At 52.2% G+C, this 9,292-nt stretch overlaps 2 long non-coding RNA genes across 4 annotated transcripts; one reads left to right on the top strand and one right to left on the bottom strand.

Moving 5' to 3' along the window:
* The first annotated feature begins 4,266 nt into the window (after positions 1-4,266).
* On the top strand, positions 4,267-8,327 carry LOC136305877 (uncharacterized). The gene is made up of 3 exons (XR_010725449.1): positions 4,267-4,647; positions 5,698-6,344; positions 8,241-8,327. It is a non-coding gene; the product is annotated as an uncharacterized lncRNA (long non-coding RNA).
* LOC136305876 (uncharacterized) lies at positions 7,489-8,580 on the bottom strand. Of its 3 annotated transcripts, none has more exons than XR_010725448.1 (3): positions 8,508-8,580; positions 7,912-8,312; positions 7,489-7,807 (listed from the first exon to the last, which is right to left on the bottom strand). It is a non-coding gene; the product is annotated as an uncharacterized lncRNA (long non-coding RNA). The 3 variants fall into 3 exon arrangements; XR_010725447.1 differs by lacking the exon at positions 8,508-8,580 and having other exon boundaries at positions 7,912-8,034; positions 8,174-8,258; XR_010725446.1 differs by lacking the exon at positions 8,508-8,580 and having other exon boundaries at positions 7,912-8,034; positions 8,170-8,256.
* Between the last annotated feature and the right edge of the window lie 712 nt (positions 8,581-9,292).

Raw genomic sequence — 9,292 nt, 5'->3', positions numbered from 1 at the left:
GGGCGAGAGGTGAGAGCAGGATCTGCAAAATCTCGGAGTTCTCCGCGTCTCCCTGAGGCTGAAGCCGTGTTTGCTGTCAACGATGGCAGAGTGGAAGATGCTAAAGACTGAAAACTTGGGGTTTTCCCCCTGAATCCCAAGGCTCTGTCAGCAGCTGTGCCCTGTCTATCTCTTCAAGGAGTTTCCGGGTTTAGGAAGGCTTTTCCGTTCTTCCGCATTTCTCTAGAACTCCACTCCAAAAGAACGGTGCTGTGTCCGTGTGGTGTTGGTGGCTCTGTGTGAGTTGCTTTATTAAAGCCAATCGTTGGTAAGGGTTCTGAGCCTGCCTTGGAGAGCCCTTGGAGGTGGCAGCTCTTCTTTAATTTCCCTTGGTTCCTTTCATGCCTTTCAGTGATTCCTGCGAGGTGCACTGCAGTCTGCCTGAAGCCAGCACATCCTGTCTGTGTTTGAACTTTACTCCTGTTGTTTTTCCTCTTGCAGGTAGTTGGCAAAAAGAGGAGAGAGCCAGTAGGAAGTGAAGCCCCTGGAAGGCCTCATCCCAGTCCAAGGTTCCCACTTTTCTCTCTGACTCCTGGGTAATTACCTGGCCAGAACTGGACACAGACTGTCCCTTTGATTTCCTGCCTTTTCCAAGAAATCCTTGCTGTCAGCCGGAGTGTGTTCCTGGTCTCCTCCTCCTCCTCCTCCTCCTGCTCCTCCTCCTCCTCCTCCGCCTCCTCTGTTTGCCAAGGTGAATTTTGGTTATTGCAGGAATTCTGCCCAGAAATCCTGGCTGGCTGAGGGATCCTTGTGTCCCCTCTGGAATAAATTCCTGCGTCTCCTCAGCCCTGCTGGTTTGCAGTAGAGTTTGGGCACCTTTCGCTGCAGCTGTGGTTCTTAATAACTGGAAGTCCATGGATTGCTGGGTGATTTCCATAAGTTCTCCTATTTTGTAGGAGCTGCACGGTGAGGTCAGCATTCTGAGGGAGGCCCTGGCACAGCTGCCAAGGGCAAGGAACGTGGAGCATCCCGGGGCTTCTCCCACCCGAGTTTCTCCCGGAGCGTGCTGCGTGTCGTGCCGGATGTTTAACCCGGGTTTGGGGTGTTCTCCTGCAGTCCCAGCTCTGACTGCTGCCCCCGAGCCCCGGCCTTGCTCTGTCCCAGCACTGAACCTGGCAGGTGGGTGTGCTTTTCCAGCCCTTGAATCCCACGGGCAATCCCAGATTCCCGGAGCTCCCCGAGGCACAGCCTGGCCTCCCTCGCTGGGAGCTGCATTTCAGTCTGCCTGGACCAAGGCCATCCTGTTTGAGACTTTATTCCTGTTGCTTTTCCTCTTCCAGGTAGCTGGCAAAAAAAGGAGAGAGCCAGTAGGAAGTGAAGCCACTGGAAGGCCTTATCCCAGTCCAAGGTTCCCACTTTTCTCTCTGACTCCTAGATAATTGCCTGGCCATAACTGGACAGAGACTGTCAGTTTGATTTCCTGCCTTTTCCAAGAAATCCTTGCTGTCAGCCGGAGTGTGTTCCTGGTGTCCTCCTCCTCCTCCTCCTCCTCCTCCTCCTCCTGTTTTGCCAAGGTGAATTTTGGTTATTACAGGAATTGTGGCTCTTTTGTTCCACTGAAACTTGCCAACTCTGCTGAGAGTTTCAGATGTCAAATCCAAGTAAGATTGGAGTTTCTTTGCATTGGTACTCCCACAAAACACAGATCATTCTTGGATAGGAGTAACTGGACCTGTTGAATTCCCACTTCCCTTTAAATCAGAGCAGAGGAAGCAGATTTTTAATCATCATTCCATGAACTTTCACCAACTTCATGACTCTTGCAAAAGTTTTCAATGTTAGAAATTCCTGAGCTTGTTTTCCAGGCAGGCTTGGATTTAGATGTTATTCCTTCCTTTTAATTGAAGGAATAACTCTGATTTTCTCTCTGATTTTAGTAAGGGAATATTTATTTATTCCAATTTTCCATCCTAATTGGAATTTTTGTACCTTGTAGAGCACATTTCCAAGGAAATTTACCCAATTAATGTTGGTAAATCAGCAATTGTCCAGCACCATCTCCACAAAATTCTGTGATTTCCCAAGAAAACTTTGAAGTATTTATTTGCCACGATTCGTCTCTTTGTAAAGTTCAATTTACTGCATTTTTAATTACATAAATGCCATTAAAACCTGAATCCAGGCCTAGCTGCTGTTCCTTGGACACAAGGGGCTGGTTCTTTCCTACCTTGGCACATTTGGATGTTTGTCCAAAATGAGCTTCCCACTAAAATAGAATTTGTTTCCAAGCAGAAGTGGGAATTGTCTAGAAAACCTTCTGTTCTGGGGGGCACTGGGTTTGTTTCCCTTATTGCTGCATAATTGAGGAAAGCCATGGCGCTTTTTTAGGCAGTGGCAGGAGGTGAGAGCTGCGTTTATTTAATTTTGTCTTTTATTTTTTGTTATTTTTGTATTTTTGTGCTCTTTTGTTGTGGTTTTTCATGTTGCGTTTTGTGGTTTTTCAAAGACTTTTTCTTCAGTTTTTTAATTTTTATTTTTTTTCTTTAGCTATTTATTTACTTGTTAAAACTACTTTTCGTTTTTTATTTTAATTTTTTGTTTAAATTTTTTTTCCACTTTTTTGTTACTTTGAAATTTTTTTCTTTTGGTATTTTAATTTTATTTATTATTTTCTATAGTTTTGGTTTATTTTTTCATGTTTTCTTTGTTCCTTTTTTTTTTTTTCCCCCATACTCTTTCTTCCCCCGGGCGCCTGGGGGTTTGGCTGTTGGCAAGAAAGATGAGAAATGACCTCGGTGCCCGCTGGACGTCCGGATGTCATAGAGAGCGCAGTTGGCAAAAGCTCTGTATTTTCTGCTCCATAAAACTCCTGAAGGGAGAAAGCTGTGACCACCGTGGTGCCGTTTTTTCCTTCCCAGCCCCGACCAGGTCTCCTCCTACCCGTGCACAGTGTTACCAGCAGCAGCCTGCTGTCCAGGCTGTCGAGGCGTATTTCAGAGGGAGCAATAAAAACAAAGTAGACGTTTTATTTTGTAACTCTCCGACCCTGCTTGTTTATTAGCAAAGAAATCCAAAACAAAGCGAACAAAAAAAGAAAACCCCCAAAATAAAATCCCCCGCAACCCACCAAAAAAACCCCATACAGATAGAGAAAATATGCCCGTATTATCTAAATAAAGATTAAAACTTTACCCCTTAGAAAACCAGGCTCATTTAATTCAAATTAATTGTGTTTCTGATGTGTTAGGTTCATGAATTCATCTAGTGTAAAATATCGTTTAAAATATAAACAAACGAATTTAAAAAATAATGAAAAAGAAAAATAACAAAAAGTATAGGATATGAAAAATAATATCAATAATAAATACACAATATACTATTACATACTACACGTTTTATAAATATATGTAATATACATAATATAAACATCTATAATGTACATAATCATATTTAAATGAAATGTATTATTTATAACATTACATAATAAATAATAAATTATTTTTATATAACTTTCTATATTTAATATATATAATAAATATAATGGTATAATAAACATAATACATGATGTATAATGTACATAATATAAAAGATGAATTGTAATGATGAATGTAAATATCAGAATCACAAAGATAAAAAATATTGAAATAGAGCCTGAACGAAAGGCTTTTTTGTTTCGGTCTGGTTGCTGGCAGGGCTCTCGCAGGTGTGCTCGGGGGTCTTTTGGGCCATTTATTCCGGAGGCTGTTCGCCAGGGCATTCCTGGGCACGTTCGTTTATGGCTCCGCTCCGCGCCGCCGCGCGGCAGTGCTGCCACCCTGTGGGCAGAGAGCGGTAGTGCAGCTGTCCCCCGTGCCCGTCCCGCCGGAGCCGTGCGGCAATGCTGCCACCCTGTGGGCAAAGAGCGGCAGTGCAGCTGTCCCCCGTGCCCGTCCCCGACGCGCGTGGCAGCCCCGCACTGTGAGCTCGGGGGCGGCGCTGCCGCCCGCCCGCCCGCAGCTCGGGGCCGAAAGGGAGGGAAAAAGGCAAGGAGCCCGGGCGCGTGGCAGCCGGCTGCCTGCGCGCGCGACCCGGACCCCGGAGCCGTCCGGGCGCGATTTTCCGCGGCGTTTGCGGGTGTGCGGACACGGGATGGGGGCTCAACCGCGCCGCTGCCGGCGGTCCATTGAGCCAGGCGCCTGTGCCAGCAGCGGGGGGGCACCCCAGCGAGTGCCCGCACTGAAGATGACGGTTCGACCGGAAGTGGCTTCAGCCTCAACCAGTATGGCGGCGAGGAAGGGCGGAAGTCCTGGCACGCTGCTCGCAACCTATTGTAACCGAGTGCAGCCGAAAGTAGCCGAGGCTTGACGAAAATCGCCGACTTTCGGCCAGCAGCCGGACTCAGCCGAGGGCAGTTCGGGGTGATCCCGGACCGGTGCCCGCCCTCCCTGTCGCTTCCTCGGCCGGCGGTTCGAAGGCGATGTCGGGGGCCGCTGTGCCCGGAGCGGGAGCACTCGCTGTCGCTGCTGGAGCCGGGCGGCGGCCGGCCCGACCAGCAGCAGCGGCTGCTTTCTGTTCACACCCAGAAAGTCATTCCTCACCCCAGTTATGCTATCACAATTACTTCATTTTTGATCTGCAGTTACAGCCACATTTCTTGAAAGCTGCCCGGAAAACCTGGCTGGGACTCAGGTAAAGAAAGGGAGACTGACCGGTAACACCCCGCGGGGCCGCCGGCAGCGGCTCGGGAGCGCCGGGCGCGGGCCCCGGCTGCGGCAGTGGCGGCCGTGAGGGCTGTGCTGACAATGGAGGAGGGCGGGAGCTGCCGCAGCGCGGTTGAAGCGGAGCGGAGAACGGCCGGTCCCGGGAGAAGCCCCGAGGACGGCGGTGGCAGCCGCGGGGGGCGGCCCCGAGCGGAGCCGGGCCGGGAGCGGGCGGCCGGGGCTGCGTGGGGCGAAGGCGGTCCCGACGCGGGCACGGAGCCGGGGAGGAGCAGCGGGGCCGGCTGGGGCCGCCCGGCGGAGCCTTTCCTGGGAAGCAAAACCTGCGGTTTCTCCCACCTCGGCCCCGTGGCGAGGGGCAGCGCAGCAGAAGGGAGCAGCACCTGAGCGGGTGGGGCAGTGCTGGGGCGCAGGGAAGATGCGGCTGGGGCAGAGCTTGCAGGCTTCTTACATTTAAATGAACGTGGAAAGCTGAGAGAGAGGTAGTATAAAAGCTCTGTGGGTGCTCGGACAGGTGAGACGTGACTCAGGGGAGGGAGTCGCTTTCCTGAGCTCCTGAAGTTCCATTTGTCTCTCTCAGGAGCAGATGTGAGAAGTTTCCTGTTTGCAATTGGGCTCCAAAAGGAAGGAACCTGAAGCTGCTTCTTTTGATAAATCCATAAGCATGGGAGGCTGTATGAAGCACACTGTTTTAAGTAGCCAGTAACTTCCATGGATATTTTAACTTTTAAAAATGGTGACTTTTAATTCCTCTGCACACTGATGTCCCACACAGGTTTCACTGAGGCTGTGAATTGCAATCCCGACCATCTTCCGGTTTCTGGTGCTTAGGGCTGTGGCATTTGGTGTGCAGAAAACATCCCAGGCTGTCCACCTAGGAACTGTATGGGCATTTCCACAGGTCCTCAGAGTGGGAAAAGGCCAAGAGGGTCGTAGTGGGACCTCTCTTTCTCCCAGGCCTGGGCATCCTCAAGACACCTCTAGATTGGTTTTTAAGTGTTTGTTGTTTTTTGTTTTCCAGCCCAGGACTAAGCTGGAGAAAAGGTGGAGAGTAGCAAGTGGGACTGCCATGTTAAGATCCATCCTTGGATTCCAGGTTCTCCCAATGGGTTTGTCCAAAGAAAGGAGGTGTTTGCGGTACCTGTTTGTTCACCTGTTGAGCTTGGAAGAGATGCTGAGCATGAAATTCCAGGGAAGCTGCACTTGTGTAGTGGCTGGAGTGAGAAGCATCTTGCCTGTCTTTCCCCACTGGTGTGCTGTGGTCATTTCCTCTCTGGGTCCTTGTTTCCCTCTTTGTCTCTGTATCCCTCTGTCCTTGCCATGTGTTTGGCACTCTCTCTTTTTCTCCATCTTTCTCCACGCCTCGTGTTCATGCTTATTCTCTGTGGCTTTGTGGTGCTCCCCGTGCCACTGTTTCCCATGGGATCCTTGTGTCCTGTTTGCTGTCCCTGTTCTTTTTTAATCCCTCTCCGTCGTGCTGCCCATCAGTGTACAGAGGCTGACTGGAGGGAGGTTCTTGTGCTGCAGGTTCCGTTCAGGAGGCTGGTGTGATTCAGCAAGCCCACAGTTTGAATTGCCCCCTCCATGTGGTCCAGCCAGCTGTGCCCAGTGCCCATCCTGGAGTGCCTTTTCTGTCAGCTCACGCGCCATCGTGCTGGAGACTGTCAGGCAGGTGCTGGGGTGGACGAGGGGAGGGCAGGGGGCTGAGGTGCTGTTGTTGGGCAGGGCTTGCTCTTTCACCCACACCGAGTGGTGGCCAGGCTCAGCTGAGCACAGCAACTGGTGTTGGAGAGATGATGCCTGTCTCGTCTGTCTGAGCTGCCCCAAAGGCCGAGGACAGGGCTGAGGCTCTGGTGGTTTGGCTGTACGAGGCCCATGGCAGCACAGTCACCGCCCGGCTCCAGGCCTCCCTCCCCGTTACGGAGGCGATGCTGTGAGTCCCTGCAGAAGGGCTGGGGCATGTGGCGATGGAGATCAGTCCCTTCAGCCCTGTGCTTTGTCCCCCAGCTGTGACCTCCTGGAGCATCTGGCTGTGTGGGGCCACCTGCTGCTGGAGCCACAGGGCCTGAGGCTTTCCTTTGCAGCCTTCGTGTGCTCTCTGACCTCCTGGTCCTCCTGCAGCCACCCAGGCCAACACTGTGAGCTCAAATCACAGACTGAGCTGTTCCCCATCCCGAGCGTTGTGCAAGGCAGCAGTTCCAGGGAACAGCAGTGTCCCCATGTCCTGCACCCAAGTGTTGCAGAGACGCGCTTGAACAACCCTGCTCCTCAGGGAAGGAGGACAGCTGCCCACTGCCCAGCCAGGGTAGGTGGTCTTGAGCGAGTTCTGAGTTCTTTAAGTGTGGACAAAGGTGCAGAAAGGCTGGTGTGCACAAGTTCTGCTCCAGCCATAGAGGTGTGGGGAGCAGCAGCTTCCACAGTGACTCCTGTGTTGCAGCCTTCATCTTGCCTAGCAGTGAGTGTAGAAACACACTCTACTCCCTTCCTTCTTCCTCTGCCTGTCCCTTGCACCACCCTTGCAGAAGAGGAAACACAAAAAAATCAAGAGGATTATGTAAAAACAAGCTGGAGCCTGTTTTTTTAACTTGTTTCCAGGTAACTGCACTGACCTTCCTCCTCCCAGGGGCTTTGTTGTAGTTGCTCTTTTAGTGTCTGCCTCTGAGCAGTATCTCACTCCTGGGACTGGGGAGGCTGAGCTTACCTTTATTTTTTGGGGATGAGGTGGAGGGGAAGTCTGCTTCAGCCCCTGTGGGGAAGAGACTGGGCACAGGGATTTATCCTTCCCGTGAAAAGGCACGCACGGTGATTTCTACACAAAATACTTTATTAGTCAACTAAAAGCAGTGGATCAGCAGCCGGAAAGGGAAGAGGGAGAGGAAAGAGTCAGAGTCCAGCACAGCATGTGGTTTTCACCCTTTTCCCCTGAAATGCCTGTGGCCGGCCATAAAAAGCCCCACCACCAGGCTCAGCTTCTCCCTCCCACACTGGCAGGGTGCAACAGTAGCAAAGAAGCGTGAGCACAGGTACAGGGCAGCTCCGTCTGTGGCCAGGCCCTGCCTGAGCTCCTCTCGGCCCCTTAAATGTCCCTCAGGAGGTGGCAGCAGGTGACACTCACATGGCAGGGGCTGCACCTGGAGAAGGAAGAGGGAAATGAGGAGTCAGAGGGCATATCTGGCTCTGCCCCATGGGCTGTGGGAGAGCTCCCCACAGCCCCCACAGGGACTGCCAGTCTCACCTTTGGCCCTGCGAGCAGATGTCCAGCAGCTTCTTCTGACACTTGGAGGCACCTCAGGCAAGGCTGGAGCAGCAGTCACTTTCCTCCTCCCACGAGCACGTCCCTTCCTTGGCCCTTCAGCTACTGGCGATTGAAGGAGACACAGGAAGACTGATTCAGTGATCAGAATTTGGTTTCACTGAGGTTTTCCAAAAGCTTGTATACCATTTCAGGAAGGTTAATAGTTTCTACTACAATAATTAGGTTAAAAGATCATACAAACAGCTCATGCATTTTACAGCATCTTTTTCGTAGGGGGTTGATTGAATCTCTCCTCTTCCCATAAACAGGTTTAATCCCATCTTCTGTAATCTCAAAGTTCTGTTTGTTCCTGCCATGGCATCCTGGTTATCAAACCAAGCCTGCAAATGAATGGTGAGCGGTCTGGGGCAGATGGAGGGAATGGCAGGGCTGTTTCAGAACTGCAGAGAGAGGACGGAGATGTGGGGGAGCTGCTGGTATTGCAGCATCCCTTCCAGCATCCCCTTCCCAGCGTGCCTCCCACAGCACCTTCCCCTGCAGAATCCTCCCTGCTGCCACCCCTCCGGGCGCCTCACCTGCCAGCAGCACCTGGAACTTGTTGGCCGAGAGCATTGCAGGGACAGCTGTCATTTTCTCACACTCTGTCCCGCACACTGAAGGTCAGGTGCACCACGGGCTCATTGACCTCCTGCAAGTCGCTGGAGCTGAGGGTGTAATCCACGTGCCAGCACACTGAGCCCAGCTGGGTCAGTACGGTGGGGAGTGGGATGGTGTCAGCACCCCGGTTCACTCCAGCATGGTGATTTACACTGACCCCCACACTCCTGTTAAGACCCAACACCCCGCTCACACCTCAGGCTGCAGGCACTGAGCCAGTCCTGGAAGGGGCTCTGCTTCTCCTCAAAGGAATGGCACAAGGCGCTGGCATGCTCTGCTCTTGAGGGGAGACAAGAGAAGAACCCCTCTGCTCACACCAGACCTGAAGCTGCCAAACTCCACCAAAGCACCTGGGGAGGCCCCAGGGACTGATGGACAGAAGGGAGGTGACAGAGGACAGCACAGCAGCCAGCCTGCCCTCCATCTGGATGTGAAGGCAAGGCTGGGAACTGTCAGCAACATCCCAGCACGCCTGAGGAACCTTTGGGCAGCCCCAGCTGCTGCAGGTCACCTGACAGAGACTCACCATCTACCCAGTGCTTGGCCGCGCTGGAGAGGATGAAGCCGAGGACAGCAATGGTCGCCTTCAAATCCCCCGACTCTGCAGACGGGAGGGGGGGTGAGCTCTGTCACCTTGGAAAGGCATCCCCAGACACACTGCTGCCCATGCCTGGAGCATGGCTCCATCAGGGGATCGTGGTAA

The sequence above is a fragment of the Chamaea fasciata genome, unplaced genomic scaffold (genome assembly GCF_029207755.1).
Source record: "Chamaea fasciata isolate MVZ Bird 193981 ecotype frontalis unplaced genomic scaffold, bChaFas1.0.hap1 SCAF_738, whole genome shotgun sequence".
NCBI lineage: Eukaryota > Metazoa > Chordata > Aves > Passeriformes > Sylviidae > Chamaea > Chamaea fasciata.
This window is presented reverse-complemented; position numbering and strand designations above follow the sequence as displayed.